The sequence below is a fragment of the Mauremys reevesii genome, linkage group 6, assembly GCF_016161935.1.
Source record: "Mauremys reevesii isolate NIE-2019 linkage group 6, ASM1616193v1, whole genome shotgun sequence".
In the NCBI taxonomy this organism is placed as follows: domain Eukaryota; kingdom Metazoa; phylum Chordata; order Testudines; family Geoemydidae; genus Mauremys; species Mauremys reevesii.
In genome coordinates this window covers 98,640,749-98,664,315 of record NC_052628.1, presented here as the reverse complement: position 1 = coordinate 98,664,315, position 23,567 = coordinate 98,640,749, and the positions used below count along the sequence as shown (strand labels likewise).

The following is a 23,567-nucleotide window of genomic DNA, read 5'->3' as shown; positions in this document are numbered from 1 at the left end:
GAGAGGTGGCTAAGAAAAAGCAGAAAGCCTACAAGGAGTGGAAGATAGGAGGGATCAGCAAGGAAAGCTACTTTATTGTGGTCAGAATATGTAGGGATAAAGTAAGAAAGGCCAAAAGCCATGTAGAGTTGGACCTTGCAAAGGGAATTAAAATCAATAGTAAAAGGTTCTATAGCCATATAAATAAAAAGAAAACAAAGAAGGAAGAAGTGGGACCGCTAACCACTGAGGATGGAGTGGAGGTTAAGGATAATCTAGGCATGGCCCAATATCTAAACAAATACTTTGCCTCAGTCTTTAATTAGGCTAATGAGGAACTTAGGGATAATGGCAAGATAACAAATGTGAATGAGGATATGGAGCTAGATATTACCACATCCGAGATAGAAGCCAAACTCAAACAGCTTAATGGGACTACATCAGGGCCCCAGATAATGTTCATCCAAGAATATTAAAGGAACTGGCACATGAAATTGCAAGCCCATTAGCAAGAATTTTTAATGAATCTGTAAACTTAGGGGTTGTACCGTATGACTGGAGAATTGCTTACATTAGTTTCTATTTTTAAGAAAGGAAAAAAAAGTGATCCAGGTAACTACAGGCCTGTTAGTTTGACATCTGTAGTATGCAAGGTCTTGGAAAAAAATTTGAAGGAGAAAGTAGTTAAGGACATTGAGGTCAATGGTAATTGGGACAAAATACAAAATGGTTTTACAAAAGATAGATCATGCCAAACCAACCTGATCTTCTTTGAGAAGGTAACAGATTTTTTAGACAAAGGAAATGCAGTGGATCTAATTTACCTCGATTTCAGTAAGGCATTTGATACAGTTCCACATGGGGAATTATTAGTTAAATTGGAAAAGATGGTGATCAATATGAAAATTGAAAGGTGGATAAGGAACTGGTCAAAGGGGAGACTACAATGGGTCATACTGAAAGGTGAACTGTCAGGCTGGAGGGAGGTTACTAGTGGAGTTCCTCAGGGATCGGTTTTGGGACCAATCCTATTTAATCTTTTTATTACTGACCTTGGCACAAAAAGTGGGAGTGTGCTAATAAAGTTTGAGGATAACACAAAGCTGGGAGGTATTGCCAATACAGAGAAGGACCGGGATATCATACAGGAAGATCTGGATGACCTTGTAAACTGGAATAATAGTAATAGGATGAAATCTAATAGTGAAAAGTGCAAGGTCATGCATTTAGGGATTAAGAACAAGAATTTTTGTTATAAGCTGGGGACTCATCAGTTGGAAGGAACAGAGGAGGAGAAGGACCTTGGAGTATTGGTTGATCACAGGATGACTATGAACCGCCCATATGATATTGCCGTGAAAAAAGCTAATGCGGTCTTGGGATGCATCAGGCGAGGTATTTCCAGTAGAGATAAGGAGGTGTTAGTACCATTATACAAGGCACTGGTGAGACCACATCTGGAATATGGTGTGCAGTTCTGCACTCCCATGTTTAAAAAGGATGAATTCAAACTGGAAGAGGTACAGAGAAGGGCTACTAGGATGATCCAAGGAATGGAAAACCTGTCATATGAAAGGCGACTCAAAGAGCTTGGCTTGTTTAGCCTAACCAAAAGAAGGCTGAGGGGAGATATGATTGCTCTCTATAAATATATCAGAGAGATAAATACCCAGGAGGGAGAGGAATTATTTAAGCTCAGTACCAATGTGGACACAAGAACAAATGGGTATAAACCGGCCATCAGGAAGTTTAGACTTGAAATTAGACAAAGGTTTCTAACCATCAGAGGAGTGAAGTTCTGGAACAGCCTTCCAAGGGAAGCAGTGGGGGCAAAAGACATATCTGGCTTCAAGACTAAGCTTGATAAGTTTATGGAGGGGATGGTATGATGGGATAGCCTAATTTTGGCAATTAATTGACCTTTGACTATTAGCGGTAAATAAGTCCAATGGCCTGTGAAGGGATGTTAGATGGGGTGGGATCTGAGTTACTACAGAGAATTCTTTCCTGGGTGTCTGGCTGGTGAGTGTTGCCCACATGCTCAGGGTTTAGCTGATCATCATATTTGGGGTCGGGAAGGAATTTTCCTCCAGGGTAGATTAGCAGAGGCCCTGGGGATTTTTCACCTTCCTCTGCAGCATAGGCCACGGGTCACTTGCTGGAGCATTCTCTGCACCTTGAAGTCCTTAAACCATGATATGAAGACTTCAATGGCTCAGACAGAGGTTAGGGGTTTGTTGCAGGAGAGGGTGGGTGAGATTCTGTGGCCTGTGTTGTGCAGGAGGTCAGACTAGACAATCATAATGGTCCCTTCTGACCTTAAAGTCTATGACTATGATTCTACAGGGGGAGAACTCTATTGTAAAGCCACATTTCTCAAATGGTTAATTTCAGTTTGAGAATATACATTTAATGAGAGAACAAAATATTTTCATGTGTGTCACATACTAGTTTTCCTTGCCTCAGACAAACATGTAGACACTAACCCACCTAAAAGAATGAGGGGGAGGACCTATAAAAAGTGAGAATTGAAGTTGTAACAGGGCGGTGACTTACCCCTGAGGTGCCTCCTGTCGGTCGTCTTGGGAATTAGCTCTTTGACCCAGGAATGCCCTCTGCAGGCCAGTGTCCCACTTCCCACGGGGTCCCAAGTCCCTCTTGGACCCCGGTTCACCTTTCCAACTGGGGTGCTGCCCCCTGCAGTATCCCCCAGTCTCACGGGGTCTCCCCTCCCTGGGAAACCCCCACCCCATCCCCACCTCGCCTCAGTTGTAGGCTACTGCCAGTCACCAACTAGCCCCTGCTCCCTGGGGCAGACTGCAGTATTAGCCACTCATCACAGGCAAGGAGGGGTTTGGATCTGCTGCCTCGGCCTAGCCTTGGGCTGTCCCCTGCAGCCCCAGTACCTATTTGGCCTTATACTAGGCTGCAGCCTGGGTGTTTCCAGGCTGGAGGTCCCCAGCTCCCTGGGCCTTCCCCCAGCCCTGCTCCAGCTCAGGTACCTTATCTAGCTCCCCAGCAGCCAGGCCCGTCTCCCTCTACAGCCAGAGAGGAGACTCTCAGCTCCGCGTTTCACTGGTCTATATAGGGCCAGCTGGACTCTGATTGGGCTGTGGCCCCCAGCTGAGGCTGCTTCCCCAATCAGCCCAGCCCTCTCCAAGGGCTGGCTTTTAACCCTTTCAGGCCAAGAACAGTTGACCACCCCACTACAGAAGTATATAGATTCAAAAAAATGATATCATAGATACTTCTACCTTTGAAACATCAAGAACAATCAATGCAGGATAATAAGACCAGTAAAACAATTAGCTGAGCCTCACTTCTTCTCAGCTTTTATGCTATAAGAATGCAAAACTGCAATCAGGAGCATGCTCATTCTGAATTTCAAAGCTTTCTATCTCCCTTCTCCCCATCGCCAAACTGTTTGGTACAAAGACTCATTTTTCAATGGAATCTTTATATTCTCAGACCCTGAGTATTCTATGAAAGCCAAAACTTCCATAGCAACAATAAAGATGTCATCTATTGTTGTTGAGTAAATCAACAGCCACAGGCTTCAGAATCTTGGCAGAGGGCTAGTGAGTCACCACGCTACAGGGAAAAGTTCCTGGAGCAAAAGTGTCTGGAAAAAACAAAACAAAAAAAAACTCCAGTGTTTTCAATTAATAAATCATAAGAACTTCAGAAATTTTCATTAATGTTGGTTTATGGGGACACCTTAAAAAGAAATGTTAGATCTAGCTCTACCATGAAATCCATTTGACATTATGATTCTTATGGATCGTTTGAACTATCCATTTTGAAAGATCTCATCAAAAGGAGAGCTTTTAGAGGCTTTACATTAAGCGTAGCATGATACTTCCTTTGGATAGCTAACAATGAGCTTGACTACACTCCTGAAGAGTCTGAATGCTGCATAGTTTCCTTAGCACCCAAGGCTAAAGCTTCTTTTATCTGCCCACAGAAAGCCTCTGTAGCATTCAGCTTTAGATGCAACTGATGATGCTCCTAAACTAAGTTTTTCTCTATTTTTCCTGTCCAGTTCTTGGGGCAAAACCAGAAAAAGTCGGGTTCTTTAAAATAATATCACAAAGGGCAATCCTGCTCCAACGAGGGCTCTGCGCATCTCGAGCGGGTTAAGGTCAGAAGAGCCACAGTTTAGAATTGGAGATGGTTACAAAAGGAGAAGTATAAAACTATCTGGGAGGAATTACAGCTTAATTACAGGCCCTGCTGTGCAACAGTGATACAGGTTAATTCATTTCATAGCCACATGATTTCCCATGAGATCTTCTGATAGTTCTCAGCGTCGTGAAACCACAAAATACCCAACACAAGATCTCACGCAGGGAAAGAAATTAACTTAGTGCGTCATCAGTCATCACTATGAGCCCAGTTCTGGTCTCATTTACACCGATGACACTGCTTTAACTCCACTGACTTCACCGCAGTTACTCCTGATTTACAACAGGATGGGATCAGAATCCAACCTTATCTCATTTGAAGCAAGCCTTGATTGATAAATTAATACGACAGAACTGTGGGTAAAACCTTTCTGACTCCTTCCTGATTGCTCTCGGTACCACAGCACCTTTCATATTCTTGGTGATGCTTTTAGAGACCATCCACAGAGACATTCAGGGAACTAGTGATTTGGGGAACTGATTTGTCCCAAATTGCATAGGCAAAATAATTGAAGAATGCTATCTTCCTATTTGTTGCTCAGTACAGTACCTAACTATGTATCCATCGATATCTTGCCAGTATTACAAATGAAGAAATCCTCAATTTTAACTGACTAGCAAGTAAAGGGAAAGAGTGGAAGAGGAAACTTTTTATTTCTCTAGTGATTATACAGTAAGTTACCTGGCTTTTCAGGGGTGTATGCATTGGCTTTCGGATGCCCACTTGGGCCCTCCAGCTGCAAGGCCCAAGATTCAGTGTGCTGATTTTTCTTCCCACAACTGTTCTGTTACACCAGCTGGAAGAGATTCAAAAGGGGACGGGGGAATGTGTGACGTGTCCAAAATTGGTGCGTTTGTCGAAAGAGTGGATGCACATTTCCTGTTAGGCAGGAAAAAATTAAGAACTTGTAATATGTCCCAGGCTAGATCCCCAAAAGGTTTAAATATAACATTTTGAGAAACAGAAAGCCATCTGATCGTGTATGATTTTCTGGAAATATTTGAGCTTAAAAGAAACGTCTCCCTTTGCCGCTCAGCCTATAATCCTACTTTATTCTATAATGAACTTAAAAATACATTTTCAAACAGGGAGTGATGTTCAGTCTAATGAACAAGAGTCTATACCACAACTGTTATCACTGCCAGTAGACTCAAGAGACACCAAAGATTGATTATCATGAAACCTTCTTTTCTAGATATCCCTCCAACAGAGGTTGAGGCTTAACAGCTGGGAAAGTATAGAGAAGGTTGCACTGTGATCTGCCCATACTGTACTTTGCAGTGGATAAATAGAATACTCTAGTCTCCAGGACTGTTCACCAGCAGTAAAGTCACAAACATTTCTGTGAAAAACCCACTTTCTTCCTGAGGTAACCTTGAGAAACAAGAATGAGCTATTTGTCAGGAGAGTAATATAGCACATCTGCATCTCATGGGCACCACCTCATCTTTGGTCACAGCATTGCATAAGATTATTGTCTCTAGTCCCCCCCCCTACTGGGGACTCTTCTTCAGACCTTCAATGGCCATTCTCAGCCTGCATCTTCTTTTGACTCCCCCTGCCATGGGTGTTCAGTTGTTACCTTCCAGTGTAGCACAAACAAGTTGAAATTAAAATCCAATCAGATCTTCAAACTATTGCCCCTTCCATTCCGCTCCACTCAGGCTTCTTATTGGCCCTACCTCAGGGCTTCCACTTCGGGAGCCTAACCTGTTCCTGTAGCATTCTTCCTGAGTTGTTTCCTGTTAGTTAAACCCTATCCCAGAGCTTCTTACTGCCAGAGATACCAGTCCCTACAACTGTAGTCATCTCCACAACTGAGCTCCCTGAGTCTACTTATAAGGCCTAGCACTGCTCCTCTAGCCAGGAGGCAATTATTTAATCACCCCTCCCCAGGTGCACAGCATGACTAATTGGGTTTTTTCCTTTGCCCTGCAGGTAAGCTCCATCACAGGAAGTACAGTGCATCATGGCATGGTATTATATATTCCCATCATCTGTTTCTAGAATACCTGCTTGGTGACAATTGTTTCTTTACAGAAAAGGCATTTAAGGACATTTTCTGTACATCTGATTTGCATAGTAGTTATGTTTTATGGTAGTTTCTTTAACAAGCCAGGATGACATAGGGCCACATTTGTCCAGACATGTCATTAGCTAGCAGAGTGGAAAGGAAACTCTGAGGTTCAATTCAAAGAGTTTTCTATTAATGCGCCCGTTGGTGTTAGAATTTATTTTTCTGCCATCCCCCATCAAGGAAAAAATATGGGTTTCTTAATTCTCTTCACCTTAACCCAAAAATTGACCCAGAATGGTGAAGATTTAGGAGGAGAGGGAGATCTAAAGAAAAGCACTTTTCCTTTTCTCTGTTGCTCCTGAAAGGCACAGGCCCTGTAGTATCTATGTCTCCAGGGGTCCTCCAGCATAGGCTCCAAATCAAGGGAGCTGGAAATCTGCTGTGCCACCAGCGAGGAAGTTCCTTGTGGTCCCTGGGAAGAGCAACATTTGAAAGAGGCAGAACTCCTCCATTTCTAAGGTGCAGGGGCATACAATGATGTGCAAATGAGTGAAGTAAGTTCAGTGCAAAAGGCAAGTGCTCCCATCAGTCTTACCATATATACTCAATCATAAGCCAGTTCGTTTATAAGCCGACCCCCACAAGATGGATAAGTAAAAATGGAAATTTTTTATCACCCGTTCATAAACCGACCCTATAATTCAGGGGTCAGCAAACTTTGGCTCCGGGGCCATCAGGATAAGCTGCTGGCGGGCCGAGATGGTTTGTTTACCTCGAGCGCCCGCAGGCACGTAGGTAAACCTAAGTAAACAAACAAAGTGTCCCGGCGCGCCAGCTGCTTACCCTGGTGGGGGAAATGTTTTTTGTGGGAGAAGCTGGGGATCAAGGGAGTAACCTCTGCAACCACCCCCCACATTACCCCACCCCTAGCCTGGGACCCCCCCACACTCTCCCCATCCCATCCCTTCCCATCTTATCTGGGGAGGGCCAGAGCAGGATGTCTTTGACCTGGCTGGAGCTGCTCCAGCAGACTGGGTAGCGCGGCCGCAGCCTGCTCCAGTGGGCCAGACCAGGCAGCGCGGCTGCAGCATGTTCTAGCAGGCCGGGCCAGGCGGCACGGCTGCATCATGCTCCAGCGGGCTGAGCGGCACGGCCACAGCCTGCTCTGGGGGTTGGGCCGAGCAGCACGGCTGCAGCCTGCCAGCCCCAGAGCTGCAGCTGCTTTGGAGGCTGAGGGGAAAGCAGTGGGGCCAGAAGTGGAGAGACTCTGGCCCCGCCTCTTCCCTTCTGGCTCTGCTGGCTGTGCTGCCTCTCCTTGCCCTCTCTGTTGGGGGGAGGAGCTGTGTCCCACCTCTCCCTCTCTATACCCGTTCATAAGCCGACCCCCATCTCTGGTGCTTCTCTTTTTTACTAAAAAAATTTGGCTTATGAACGAGTATATATGGTAATTAATACAATAGCTTTGTAAATTAAAGCTTTTCTTTAATATAAACACTCATTGCTGGTGGAATTTGATCATTTTATCCAGAAAGCCTCAAGCTGAGCTTTTTTGATGGCAAAATTAAGAGTTTCTAAACTGTAGGAGGGGGATCTAGGAATAGTCAATTTTCAAACATCACAGCCAAACTTGTGCATGTGCCATGCTGAATGACAAAAATTAATACATTTTCACACACAAAAATGGGTCATGGTACCTGGTCACTTGAGCACTAATTTGTGTACAAAATCATTTGTTTTGCAAATTAATCCATGCATAGCAAAGGCTCAGATTTTTGAAACTTTGCCACAGAGAGTTCATATTAGTTTTTGACTTGTTCATTAATTACTGCACAATTTTAAGACTACATTGTGATAAAAAATTATCATATATATATATTATTTAAACAGGTGTTGGTTCTCTCTCTACATTGTAGTTTCACTACATCGAGTGAGTACATATTCCCCTGAAGTTATAATATTATCTGAAAATGGAGAGGATTTAAAAACATTGGTTCTAGCCTTGAATTTCTGCCCATGGGCCAGATTCTGCCCGCCAGATACATCCATGCAACCTCACAGACCTCAATATATTTCAATCTCTTCAAAGAAGCTAGTTAAATGGTCTACTATACAGCAGAAAGCACCTCATCAGTTTATAAAGTGAAAACTGTTGATTATGGAGATCAGGTCTAGCTGAAAAAAAATCAGACTCAGATTTCAAACACCCCAAAGTTAAGGGGTGTTCAGTGCTAGGGTTTTAGGCTGGCCTACTGTAGAGATAGAGCAAAATTCAAATGCAGAATAGGATTATGATTCCAAACTCCCGCAATGTTCAGGGGCATTTGGTTCTGAGTGTTTTGTCCAATGAAATCTCTAGTGATTGTTCCAACAGGTGGACCTGGAACAAGCCTGGGGACTAAGATTGTGGTGGCCATGTTCCGCAGTTCCCTTGGAGCAGGTTTCACTGTATACTACAATATAACAGTCTCTAGAGAGAAAAGAAACCAGAATAAATCAAGCTCGCTGTCAAGTTCCTGCTGTCAAATTGAAACCACCTTCTCTATCAAACTTCTGAGGGTCTAGATTGAAAACTTTGTGATTTATTAATCTACTTCCTACTACAGCACTATAGTGTTTCTTCCATTTGTTTTCAGTCCTAATCCTGGTTTACTGTCTATCTGAAATGAATGAAATACATCAAAGGTAAAAGAGGGGAAGTGAGAGCTGATACCCAGTCACACTGGGAAAAATAAGATCAGGGAAGTCAATTGATGCCCCTAACTACACCACCAAGTAAATAATTAAATTTAAAAACTCTTCAAGGGGAAGAATGTTGCAGAGACTGAAAAATGTTCATGATTGTAATGCATCTTCCAAAGCAACATTAGAGAAAATACATCTCTTAAGGGAACCTGCCTACTTTATCTATTCTTGTATCTTCTCAAGTCATCTCTTGCCTTCTCTCTGCCAACAATGCCAGTGTCAGTTTTGTGTTTGTCAACTGCTTCAATCAGCATCACCAAGCTTCATCTTTTTCAAGAAATGCCTCCCCAGTCTGGTCCATATCCACATGCCACTATCCTGCTCTCCTTCAAATCGCTCCTAAAGACCCATTGTGCCCATGCTACCCATCAGAAAAAAAAGCAACTGACATGGGCTAGACAGCCAACCAGTGGGGAGAGCAGATATGTATTTCATTCATTTACATCCTGTATTTTGGGAAAAAAGTAAAAGCCTTTTGACTCAGAACCATCTAGTAGGACACAGAGTGTTCACATGTTCCTATTGCTGCTATCCTCATTCCCTCTCCTAGCCTCCTCTTTGTTTGTTCTTGTTTTACTTTAGGGCAGGCCCTGATTCAGCAAAGAACTGAAGCAGGTGGTTAACTTAAATCATGTGTTTAGGTCCTATTGAAGTCAATTCTGTCTCCCATTTAAGCATGTGCTAAATGTCAGATCAAGGCCTTATATACTGTAAGCTTTTCTGGGCAATGACTGCCTCTTTCCATATGTTTGTGTGGTGCCTAGTACAATGGGTCCCTGACCCTGTTTAGGGCACTACTCAAATGCAAGCAGTAATAAATACTAATAATGGCCACACTATGACTATGTCTACACTTGGAGCTTGGGGTGATTCCCAGCTTGAGGAGACATATTTGCACTAGTTCTCATTGAATTTGCATAGTAAAAGTAGGGTACATTTATATTTGAGCTGAGAGGTGTTGTTCCCAGGTCAAATAGATATAATGACACTAGCTCTTCTTGAGCTACAGCCTATAAGTAGTGTGCCCATGGTGGCATGCGTGGCTGCTCAGGCTAGCCACCCCACCCCTGGGTACATACTGGGGCAGGTAGCCTGTGCCAGCACAGAAACACTGCTGTTTTCAAGGCACTGGCATGAGCAGAGGTCATGTAAGTACATCTATGCATGCTTGGAATCACACCTCCCAGCTCAAATGTAGATATACACTACAGGAGACTTGGCAGTCTTGTATTACAGAATGAAAATGCAATTGTTTCTACCTGTTTTGAGAGGATCATCCTTTCACAGAGGAAATTGCTTGGGGAGAAAGTAGTGCAGTTCAAGGGAAGGTTCAATGGCATATGGCTGTGTTTTACAGAATAATTGGTAGAGCCAGCCTGAAGCTTATCATGTTCCAAGCTGGTGGGGGTGCCATATTTTTAAGTCATTCTCAGTAACACTTCTTTGGTTTATGAATAAGGACACACCACCAGCCGATTTCAGATTTTCACAGGCTGTGCTATTATCCTTGAAAGCACTGTCCTCAAAGGCAGCACATTTCTACACACAATGGAATGGAATGGTACGGTGTTCAGAGTTACCATTGCTGTAAAAATATCCAGACGCACCACCACAAACATCCAACACTCCTTAATTAAAGGGGTACATCAACCAGACACTGGAGGACTATGGGCTTTTCTACACAAGCATTGCTAGTAAGGAAACTCCTCAGTCCTGTGGCTGGACTTGATGTGTGTGAAAGGTCCTCAGAGAAAAAAATGTGCCTCTGGAGGAGCCTGTAGTGTAGTTGCTCTGATATTTCTTCCCAGCTGGATGTCTTTCTCACTCTACATACATCACAAAAAATTGTCACATTTTCATGAACTTGCTGATATGAAAAGGACTTAAGCATACTTTAAAAAGACCTAATTATGTATGTTGGAGATGGTAGGCCCAGATGTTTCCCATCCCAGGTATGAATACACAGACACTACCAGATGTGGTCCACTGGGCAAAGGGAGGCTAAGCTTGAAGTAGACAGCTGTAGTTGATGAGGTCATCAGCACAATTTGGAGATGGAAGGAGTTCACTGGAAAAAATCATGTCACTTTTCTTTTTTCTTGTTTGAAGTCACTAAGCTTCAGGGTTCAGGGAATTGTTGCTTTGACTTTATTCTTGTGTAGGCGGGTGGCTGGCTGCCAGTGGCAGCTGCATATGGGATCATTTGCATTGCATGCAGAGTCTCTAGTTTAAAGTGAAGCTCATCCTTCCCTCAGATCATCTGCTTCTTTAGAGTCAGGACCACTGCTTCACACAGATTGTATTCTTCCTTTAATCTTTTTTTCCTGCTTACTCCATACAGTTTAACAAGTATCCCAGAGTCCAGTCCAGCAGGCTCATCCTGGTAGCTGAGAAAGCCAACGTATGTACAAAGAAGGAATTCTTTGATATCCTTGTGGGCTGGACACATCAGAGTGGATTTTTACAGAACACATAATGCACTTCTTTCCCAGCCATTCTATAGGCAAGAGACTAAAAGCTGCCAGTGGATGCCCAGGATACACAGTGGCTGTTAGACATGACTTGACATCACTATTTTCTATTTGCACCTCACGCAGACAGTAATGTGCCACACATGTAGTCTGACATCAGTCAAGCAGCTTTCATCTCACCGAGCTATGCAATCTCCTTTCTTTTGCACCTGACAAATCAGGGAAATTCACTATTTTAATGGCTTGGGGGAAGCGGGGGAGGAGTAGAAAAAGGGAGTTCCCTAAAATGAACCTTTAAGAACTTTTGGTAGTAGATTAGTAATTTGGCATTTTCTTTGTCTTCAGACCCTGCACTTGGGAGTGCCTGTAAGTAAAATAAGATTAAGTGACTATGATGCATCTCAGCTGCTCAGTCCATTCTTGCTGGACATTTTCCTTTTTCAAAGCAAATGTAATCATTAGAGACTCCTGTTCCTTTTATTCCAACCCTACTCCATGGTTTTGATTTTATTTGTTGTCCCCAATCCAATTCAGTACAAAGGAAGAGACGTTTTCCCTGTTTGCTGGAGAGGTAAATAGGTTTAAACCTTGCTGCAGATGGTCTCTCCAGCTAAAGCCAGCCTCTGAGCCACAACTAACAAGACAATTCAGATGGCAAAGGCTACTGCTGAGCTGGCATCCTTCCCTAGAAAGTAACCTTTACCCCAAGAGAAAAGAGCAGGGGAAACCCCAATTCAACTGCAATGGGATTTTAATACTAGGCCTTTTCACAAAGCAGAGGAGATGTGGTTTTAATAAGTTCTTTCTTATTCTAATATGCTTTATAATATGCTGAGCAGATGGGTAAGGGAGTGAAGAGAAATAAATCTTTTAAAAAAAAATCTTGTTAACGTCCTCTCCTTTCAATCTTTTTTGCCCCCCAAAAAGTGACAAGCAGAACAAGCATGAAAAATATGCTGGACAGTTTGTGAGTTCACTGTTTCTTTGCTGGAGAGCCACACATCACTGACTGAGTAGAAAGGGTAAAAAAAAAAAAATAGGAAGAGGAAACATGGCCAGGCCTCTAATCTTTGGGAAACCAGCCAGAATTCATTTGTAGCCAGCCAATTCAGATTCGCTGGCTGAGATTCTCTCTTTCTCTGTATGTCTCTAAGCTGGTCCAGACATGGTGGGCAGGGAGCACTGTTGTCTCAGTGAATTGCTGAGAATATCAGGAAGAACAAAGTGCTGGGAGCAGCAGCTGTAGCCCAAACGAATATCAAAGAACTACATTTTTTATCATGATTTGTTCTAAAAGCTACTCCTATGTGCCACCAAAAGAAAGAAGAGGGGAGAAAGCCTGATAACTGCTTGTTTTGTAGCTACTGCTGCTTCTGCTTTTTTCTTTTTTCCTTTCTTTTTCTTTTTTTTTTTTGTTAACACTGGCTTTCTTAAAACCCTGGTGTATAGTAACCGTAGATTCCACTTGGTACATTCCCTTTGAAGTCAGTTTGCTTTTGTTCTTTACCTAACTTGATGCCATTTTTCACAAGCTAATTTGTATGCAGTCCTGGTCAGAGCCTGCCACCCAGAATTCTGTATGGAGTTTACCAGCAGGAAGAATGAATTTGCTGTAGGGCTACAGGAGGATTTTGTGTGATTGTGTGGTGGGGGCTGGGGTGCAGAAAGAGGGCAGAGAAGCAGATAATGAAAAAAAACAACAACCCCGAGTTGCTAGTTTTGCCAGGTTATTCCAGACAAGAGTGAGAGAGAGTTGTACATGATTAAGGAGAGTATAACACTGCTGGACTACTGTATATCACAAGTGTGGAAAACAACCCATGAATAAAATTAGCAGCTAAAATCCCCTTTATTGCTAAGCATTTGGTAATTTTCACATTGGGGAATTTATGCTAAATATATCTAGCTATATTTTCAAGACACTTGGATAATAAAACATAGCAAAACTAAACCAAACCAAAACCACACACGCAGGATCACAGCAGCAATGAGTTTGGAGAAGAAATTCAAACATAAACTGGAATTCTGTCTGCAGCAAAGTTTGCACAAAGCTGGCCAGAGCTGTGCTTGGTGGAACTTGGTTGACTTGCCCAGAGATGCATTTGGCCTACTGTCTATAACCTATATGCACTCAAAACTAACTCACAAAGAAGAATGGAGAAAGTGGAAGAAATTAAGGCAATTGTTTATGTAAATCAGTCAAGAGTTCCCTGTGTAGTTTTGTCAAAAAGGTACAAAATGCTGGAAAGAAATTCATACTAAAGGAATCTGCATGGATTTTGGTATAGAGTCACGTAAACCAGTCATATTTATACTTAAAGTGAGGACATTGGGCATTATAACTAAAGTCAGCCCTGATCCAAGCTGTATCACAAAAAGGCTGAGATGGTGCTGATGCGAGAGGGAAGAACATGAACAGCTCCTCACCTCTATAACATGACTCGTCACTGAAAGCATCCACCTTCAGATACTTCAGATAGTCCAGTCTCAGTGTCCACCTGGGCCCCTCACCACTTTGGGTTCTCCAAAGAGCCGCGAAGATGCCCTTGACCATCTACTGCTGTTGAGAGCACTGCACCCGTTCCTGTTGGATTCACACATTAGCGACTTCCATGACTGATTATTACAGGGCTCCATAACTAGTTATTAAATTGATGACTTTTAAGTTCCAATTGGTTCTAAACACAGCAGCCAGCCCACTCAGCAACACAGGCCATTAAGAATACATCACCCCAAGAGCACATCACCTCTCTTCACTGGCTCCCTGGGGAATACTGGGTCAAATTCAAGGTTTGAGTCCCCCTATTCAAATAACTATACGAGATTGGCCTAGTTTATCTGAAAGCACACCTCACCCTGCCTGATCATGGTCTCCCATCAACAACTCTGCTATGCTGGCACAATTGGAGCAGTCAGTCTCAAGCATGAAATGCACATGCAGGAAACAGAGCCTACATTCCCCCAGAGCTGCTGAAATGTGCTATTGACCCTGTAGCGGAATCACTTCTGGCCATCTTTCACCTGGTGTGGAGAACTGGGACCTTGCCAAGGATGGTATTGTGATCTCACTTTATAAGGGGAAGGGACTGCATAGCAAATGTAAGAACTACAGGCTGATCCCCTTGTTATCCGTGCCAGGGACAGCGTTTGCACATGTTCTGCTAGCACATTTGGAGCCCCTGCAGCATTGGAAGCATTGCCCCCCAACAGTCAGGTTTTATGATGGACAGGTCCAAATTAGACACCATTTTGGCCCTCTGCTTGTTGTTGGAAATACACTGTGAGTTCAAGAAGCCCCTGCAAATGGCATATGTCAAGCTTAAGGCTGCAATTGACTCAGTTGATTGAGCTGCACAATGGAAGGCCTTAAAGGGCAGAGTGTCCCAGCCACTCTGCTGGACTTGATTAGTGGAGCTGCATAATGGAACCACTGTCCCTGTACATCTTGGGAATCAGATATCAGCACCTTTTTAATTAGTATCTGGTGTCAGGTAGGGCTGTGTCTTGGCTCCTGCACTCTTTTGTCAGGCAGTGGATTTCATAATGCAACATTCTGCCAGATTCAACTGCATTAAGATTGGTAATCTCTCACTCTCAGACCTTGACTATGTGGATGACATCATTCTTCTAGTACAGAGCCACGACAGGTTTTTCCAAGGCACTCCAGCAAATGGAGGAGTTGGCTAACGTTGGCCTCCATGCTTCGTGGTCAAAGAGAAAGCTGCAAAATCTAGGACAGGGCCACCCAGGACCCCAAGCTCTTTGAATAATGAAACTGTCACCACAGTCTCCACTTTTGCTATTTGGGTTCTATATTCACCAGTTTCTCCAACTCTCACAGGGACTCTCATCTCTTTCCATCTACCAATTAATACTTTGCACGAAATATGGTACTGTCTTTTATAGTGTGTGGTGTGCATCTCAAAGAATGGGGTTAATAAAGAATTCCCATTTTTTTTCATAGAACAACCTATCTCTTAGAAAGAGAAAGAGAGAAGGAGAACCTTTCTCTTTTTATTATTTTAAAATAAAATATAATTAAATCAACATTAATGCAAACAAGTAAAAAAAATACGAAATAACTGGGACTATAAGGGTAAGCCTCAGTCCCACAAATACTTACTCCCAGGAATAACTTTACTCATGTGGCTTGTACCAGTGACTTCAAAGTAAAATTACTCATATGTATGTTTGGAGAATCGGGCACTTCATTTGTGAATCAAAGATATTTAACAAATCTGCTACTCAGCAAGTCTTGTATGAGCCCATGTAAAACCTTAGCCTCTTGAAATGAAGAACAAGAGCAAAGGTGTAATAAAGCCACAATCCCAAAAATAAAGAAAACAAACAGGTAACCAATTTTTCCTTACCTTAAAGAACATAGTTTTATTATTGTAAGTTTGATTTCAAAATGGTAGGTTTACTCTACGGGCCAGGTCTTGCTCAGACTGAAAGAAAAATGTGAATTTTGCCATTAAATTCAATGGGACCAGGCCCTAAACTGGCACTAATGGATTTTAAAGCCCTTAACGATAATTGATGCCTAGTCATTGATCCAGACACACATGAATATCTGTGCCATTTAAGGATTCTATCACATGCCTTGCCTTCCCCATGAAAATCTTCGAAACCTTTCCCACCGTTCCTAACTTCAGTCGAGCTCCACTGGTATTAGCAGCATTGGAAGCCCTAATGAAGATGGGTCACCAACTTCCATTTGCACTTTTAACACCAGGAATCACTGTATTCATGACAATTTCTCCCTGAGCAAGGTTACTTGACCTGGCATTAAAAATGCCTGGAACAACCAGCACTCTCTCTACAATGGGGCTTCAAATGTTGCTAACATCAGGAAAGCTGAATCAGTGTTAGAGAAAGGTGGACAATTTTTATAATTTTTTTTCTGGGGTCAGCAGGTTTTTGCTGTCATGAGACCTATGGTGTGGGACTCAGCTCCCCCTGAAAAATCTCATTTCATCCTTCCCAACATTTAAAACACATCTTTAAATCTAATCTCCTCCTCCTCCTCACTCTACCCCAACAACAATGGTTTAAGGATGACCACTCTGGCCTTTATATTGATTATATTCCCTTTCAATCTCTGTCTCCCTTTTTTAAATTGGACCCTCCTCTGTTTGGTTTTATAGGCAAGCCAGATGGATGAGTGGACCAGATGACTGCCATCTGAAAATGCAACAGGAAGGGGTGTAGAACTCCACCAGGACTCTTCTGAAATGAAGTGGAGTCCAGGCCTGCTGGTAAGAAAGGCACATTTGGCGAGACTGGGGCTCTCTCTAGTTCAGGTGGTCTGCGCACGGGTTGGATGCATCAGTAGAGTGTAATGAAATGTTTACTTGCAATATATTATTCAGCTGCTAGGTATCTAATGCTGTATAGAGTTCCTGGAACTCTATCATTGGTAAACCAGGGTGGTAAAGCTGGGACTCAAGCTGCATAAAGTCTGTCTGTTGTTGTAGTAATTTTCTTTAATAAAATCTTCCGGCTTAAAGAAGGTTAATGAATCCATATATCATGACATAAAGGGGCCTAAATTACTTGAAATGCTTGTTACAAACATGTTCCACTGTTCTTACAGACTAGATCTCGTACTGCCCAGTATTTTCAAAAGAAGTGTGGCATTGGTAACTTAACTTTGGAGACTCAGAACATTGAGGTGTTTCTGCTCTACAGAATTAAGCACTGTACCCTCATGTTACCTCTGTTCTTTCTGGAATGATGCACTATCAGCAATTGAACAAGGTGAATAATTAATAATTAATAATTTATTCAACATATTTAACTGCCTGGATGTTACAATTTTCTCAATGTGTTCTTTGAAATTATTCAAACATTTTCCTAAAAATAATTATTGGGCTGTATCTTATTTGCAAGCAATTTTTTGCAAGCATTCAAACTTTTTGTTCTTTGGACTGGACACATAGGTCATATGGTATGATTATGAGCTTTGATTGGAGTAGTGTAACTGTTAGAATCTGAAAACTCAATTACACATTCAAAAATCACTTCCCATGTTCTTCCATATATACATTGCTATTTCAACAAACATACCTGCCAGCCAACTCATTCACTAGAACACCAGAGCAAAGCAAAAACAAAAGGGGCCTGGACAGATGTCGCACAGATTGTCTCTCTCTCTCTCTCGAGTGGGTCTCTTCAGCCACATTCGCGGCTGCCATAAAAGCAACTGAGTACATTCTTCACCTCTCAGGGACACCTACCCATGGTCTCCCGAGACTGAAGGATGCCTACTACAATGTAGTTACACTGCGGTTCTGCTTCTTCTTTTAATTGCCACTAAGTCATATAGCCAGAAGGTTACCTACAAGGCAGAGCAATTACAGTGTAAATAAAATATAATGAATGCACCTGGATTCTAAAAAGGTAATGGAACCAATGGGGTAATAATAATTCGGTGACCAAGCTAATCTTGAATTACTAATTATATGAATTATCTCAATGGGAGTTAGGGGCCAAGACACTTTTGAAAATCCTATTAGGTGCATATCTGCATTTTATGCACCTAAATACCTTTACAAATCTGGCCCATAATCACTATTTCTTTAATATCACAAGTGTCCCTCTGCCTTCGTGGGTTTTGCGGAGGTAAGAACTATTTAATCTCCAGCTTGATGTAAAAGAAGAAAATGTTTCTTATGGGTCTTTAAAAATTACAGTCTAAGTTAAAGACATTTGAGGTAGTGTGGCCCAGTGCACAAAGAACTGGATTAGGACTCAGGAGACCTGGGTCCTGTTTTCAACTCTGCCAGTTGCCTGATGGGTGACCGTGGGCAAGTCCTGCAAGGTGAAAGGGTCCGAGCGCTCAGGGTGCAACCTGAGCCCAAATATCCAACCACAATTAATAAGAGCTACTTAAGAGCTAGGTGAGTATTAATTATTATTATTATTTTCAACCATTTAGGATGGAGTAGGATTTTCCAGCTACTGAACTGTTTTGAAAACTCAGAAGAATGTGAAAATGTTAGAATGGACAAGGATGATCAAGAGAGGTATAACAGATAAGCCTAGGACACAAGAAATGATTTCCTTTGAGAAACAAAAAGAAAGAAAGTAAAAATCTAGTGCAGAACTAGCAGGTTGCACCTGGAGGAAGGAACAGACAAAAGAAGGTTCCCTCCATGCTTGGTGCACCATAAAGTGTCCACATATGGATCTCGAGTCAAAAGTACTGCTAGCAAATCAACCACACATCAAATAAGGAAAAAGGCTAAATAGAAAATGATTACTTGAATAAAGGAAATGTAGCAGAAAGCGCTGATTGCTGATGAAAAGAGAACCGAACCTTTTAGATAATAGCACATCAATACATTTTATTAAGAGGTGAGAGCTTAAATAGCCGCAGACAGGGTTATTGGATGCATAGAGGGAAAATAAGGTGCACATAAGCACAAAAAAGGAAGGAACTTTTCCAAGGAATAGTGATAAATATACAGTAATTGTTTCATTCTTTTACTCAACGCTGCTCTGCAGAGGAGGCTCAAGGCCATGGAAAATACATACCTAACTGCTATGACCATATTGTCTTGTGCTGCACAGAAAACTGTACAGCGTAAGCTCATGAAATTCCCTCCCTCCCTCATTGTGGAGGAAGTTGTGCACTAATTTCTCACCCTAAATGTTGTTTTAGGCCTTTCTTTCACAGGTCTGACACCTTTTCCAGCCTGGGCTCAGCTCCATAGACCACAGATTGCCATTCCAGCATATCTCACTGACTACAGAAATGTAGGAGCCAATTTCACAAGGAGAGATGTTCTAGAATTACTCTAACATATTAGGAACAAACAAGGTTTGCTTCAGCATAAGGTATATATAGCCTCCTCTAGGCACATCACTTTCCCCTATGATCCGCTTGCAGTGTTCTCGGGGGCCTGATAAAATAGAAGACCTTGTTGCCAGTGACCAGGACATGGGCAGTCATGCCCAGCAATTGGAGCAGGAGTCAGAAATCAGAGTTCAGGGTCAGAGCCAGCGTCAGAGGCAGCTGCCAGAGCCTAGGGCCAGACCTGAAGTCAGGAGTCAGGAATTGGAGCTCAGAGTCAGAGGTGGAGCCAAAGTCCAGGCACCAGAGCCGAAGTCAAAGGCCAGGCGCAGAGGCCAGGGTCAGAGCCAGAGTCAGCTGAAATCAGGAGTCAGAGCTAAGGCTCAAGACCAGGTTACCTGCTGTGAGGCAAGCGAGGAGCAGGGCTGGGAACAAACAGGCACAGATGTGGGCAAATGCTTTGAGCAGCTGCTGAACTGCTGCTGCTACTGGGCTTAGGAGCCAGTCTGCTGATGCCGCCAACCAACCAGGGACTGTAGCCATTCAGGCAACATACTACAGGCCAGCTGCCCTTGTTAGATTGCCTGGAGACTGACTTTGCAGCAGGCCCTGCTTCAACAGGACTTTATTTTTAAAGTGGAAACCTCTTTACCAAGCTGCTGCTGCTGCACCCTCTGTAACTCTCACACTGCCTCCTTAATTCCTCCCCCTCCTTCCTGTTTCCTGTCCTTTCAGACTCCCAACAGCCAGTGCTCCCAGTTCTAGTAATTACAAGCAACATCTAAACACCACTTTTTGCAGCAGGTCAATTCCTGACATTTGTTCTGCACTTGGGTCTTTATGAAAATGATCCTCCTTAAAAACTCTAATCTTAGCCACATGCAAAGTGTGTAGTTTTATAATTGCTAGAGCTAGTGAATTAATGTAAAACATTATTTCATACCTAATGGAAAAATGTGACAATTGCATTATTATTTAATATCCAGAAGATCCCCAATAAAAACAATAATTGTTTTAATTAATATAGGTACAGATGGACCACAGCATGAATGTTTGGGCAAATTGGGAGACAGATCTAAAGTTTGGGGTTGTTTGGGCCTCGCTCTAGTTATTAGTTTCTTTAAAAACAAATTGTCCTTTGTATTGTGAGTCGCAATCTTACTTTCTTCATTTATGTCTAACGAGGCTAACTCAAGGGTGTGAAAAGCATGTCTCAGAGCCACAGTTTGGAATATTCAAAAAGAAATGAGAGACCAACTCAGATGAAAAAAATGAAGCCGACAGTTCCAAGAAAATGAGTGAGTCTGGCACAGTTTAAAAGGCTCTCCAGTTTATTTGAATTTCCGCTAAAACTCATCCCTTTTATTTCATTTTCCCTTTCCTCTCCTCAGATTGTCTCCTTCCATCCTCCACCTTCTGAGAGGCAACAAAAGGTGCCTCAGCAGGGGCAAGACAGAGACTTGCTCTCCTTTCCAGACTTGCTCCCCATTTTTAGGTCTCTCTGTTCATGCTCAAAGGAGCAGAACAATGAACTCCACTAGTAGGGTAAAAAACCTGAAGGGGAGTCAACAGACAGTCCCAGAGAACAGGAAAGCCACCGAGAAAATTCCTTGGCCTCCTGGCAAGACAGTCTGGTGTGAGTGGAGAAAGCAAGGAGTCCAGGGAACCCTTTGGATGCAGCACCTGCTGGGGAAGGAGGAGCGAAGATCCACACAGCAACCCTCTGCTTCGCATCAGACAGCAAGTTAGGGTAGTAATTTTTTTCCATTTTCACCACTGCTCCCTTCTCATATCATTTCACTGAATTTCTTACAAACCTGCTTAAATCTTTCCAAACCTTCTAATAAAACCTTGTGCTGATTATATTGGAGAGTCAGAACAGTATTAAATCTCTCACTGCAGTGAGTGCTGCTCTGCTGGAGTGTGTATGTCCAAGCTTCTAAGAATCTTCTACCTTTCCTCAACCAAGCACAACCTTACACAGTTTAATGGGTATGTAGCTGTCCACTACTGGGAGAAGGGGCCATGTTAAATAGACTACTAGCTTGAGCAGAAAAAACATCAGGGAGTTAAAGTAGTAACTGAGTTTCAAGAGGGCCTTGATAAAAACTTGCCTCCTATCTCTTAATTATTTGGCCATTCTATGTCATTATTCTGTAAGGAGACTGTAACCTTATTGATGCTTTTAACCTGATATAAAGATAGAGTCACTTTGTTATTATTAACCTATATTGTGTCTAGGAGCCACAAATGTGGAGCAGAAGCTTAATGTGGTAGGCACTGTACAACACAGAACAAAAAGACAGACCCTTCCGCAAAGGACTTACAATCTAAGTTGCTTTTGACTGCTACTCTTGAAGTAAGAATTCCTCTCCCTATAAGTGCATTAGCCAGTAACTACCCTACAGCTAATAAGGCAGGGAACCACATTTTTATGGACACTTTTAGAGTGAGAAAGAGAGACAATGTAAAATAAAAGAGAGTTAAACGCGCGCCTGTACACAGATACTACAGAAAATATCATTGAAAGTTTACCTAGACTTATCACAGGGGAGTGATCGTTTGAGTTCTGTCAGAGAACACAGCAATGCAACAGGCTTCTGAGAGGATGTGTCAGCCCCCGGGGAGTGCATATGTAAGATTTGGTCCCTGCTGCTTAGTTTGAATCCTCCCCTCTTTCATGTGGAGATGACTAAGCCATTAGTGTCATATCTATTTGTTAAAAATAAGACAAAACAATTTGGATATCAGTTCCTGCCATGGGTGGCACGTGACCCCGGCATTACGGGGGGCAGGGCGTGAATGTCAGAAGCTCCTAGAAGGGGGGGACCATCGGTGCCTAGATCATGGCCCTGCCCTTCGCTTTGCCTCAAGGCCTGACCCTGCTTAGCCTTCTCTTATAGCCTTCTCTTAGCCCACGTTATAGTAGGGACTGCGTTAAAATGAATTGCAATTAAAGTAATTGAATTTAGCATCCATGGCCACGACTGCGTTCTATGCGAATTTGCGCTATATAGACACGCATTCTAGCTAGGGTCCAGTGTATTTTTGGTATGTATATATTTCTCTCATTTTATGCTAGAACTACCCAACTTTCCAGCACTCCAGTTCTGAAGGCTGCTTTAAGTTACACCTAACTACAATGGGCCCCAGGGACCATTCCAGCAGCAGGGGAATCCAGAATGCAGCGCTCTTTGCTGGGTTAATTCCCCAGCAGACCAGATCCATTGAGGAAACCTATAGAAACACAGTGTACTGATGTGACATACTGTAGATATAGATATGTGCAATAATCCATACATTGCAAGTATGACATACATCCTTTTAGTTTTTATTACTCCATCTTCCCTGCCCTCTCCCTGCCTGCTCGTTTATATCATCCATCTGTTTTGGTTTGTTTTATAGACTAAGCTTTTTAGGCAAGGGTGACCAGGGTCCCAGTAGGGGCCAGCTATGAACACTCAATTAGGGTGAACTGCAAAGAATGGGGCAGACAATCCCTATAAAACTGTGGATATTCCAATATTTAGATTTACCAAGCCAGCATAAAACAGCTTCTTTATTACCTTACTGGTTACTCAGAAGTCCAAACAACACAGTTCCCTTAAAGTGATCCAGCCTTGGGCCTCCATCCAGGTACCCACGTCAAATATGAAAAATTCTGCAAATCTTATTTCATCATATACAATAAAAGGTTCTACTAATCCCAAAGGATTGGACACATTACCTCTTGGGTTAATGAATGGTTCAGAACTTACCCAAATACACACTACAGCCAATTCTTATTAACTAAACTAAAATTTATTAAAAAACAAAAAGAGAGAGTTTCATTAAAAGATCAATATACATACATGAGTGAACCTCAATGGATTGAAGATTCAAAGCAGAGATGGTGAGCTTTGAAATTGCAAAGAGTTCCTTTAGAATTCAGTTCATAGGTTATAGTCCAATGTCCAAATACGTATTCAGGGTGTACCAACATAAATGGGACCTGAGTCTTGCAACTCAAACTTCCCCTGATGAAGTTTAAGCAGATCTGAGATTAACAGGATCAGGACCCAAGGGTCTTTTTATACAGTGTTCTAGCATCCCCTTGACCACACAGTCCTGGTTAAACAATAGGCTTTTGGTGTAACTGTTTGCTTTCTAAACACCATCAGTAATTATTTACACAAATTAACACAGGGCAATTTATCCATTAGGCAATCTATTACAAACGTCAAAGAGACATATAGACAATGACATTATTTTAACCAAGATTCATCTAAATGTTAATATTCCCTTTTGATCTTTGAATCAATAGTTATAGTGACAAACAGAAACTTTCTGTTTATAGGTAGCCTCTAAGATAGAATAATACTAATTGTATGTAACA

General features: G+C 42.4%; 1 long non-coding RNA gene across 1 annotated transcript; it reads right to left on the bottom strand.

Annotated features, from left to right (window-relative positions):
- Positions 1-3,383: 3,383 nt before the first annotated feature.
- LOC120408558 lies at positions 3,384-5,931 on the bottom strand. Its single transcript, XR_005600779.1, has 3 exons — positions 5,875-5,931; positions 4,846-4,960; positions 3,384-3,601 (listed from the first exon to the last, which is right to left on the bottom strand). It is a non-coding gene; the product is annotated as an uncharacterized LOC120408558 (long non-coding RNA).
- Positions 5,932-23,567: the final 17,636 nt, after the last annotated feature.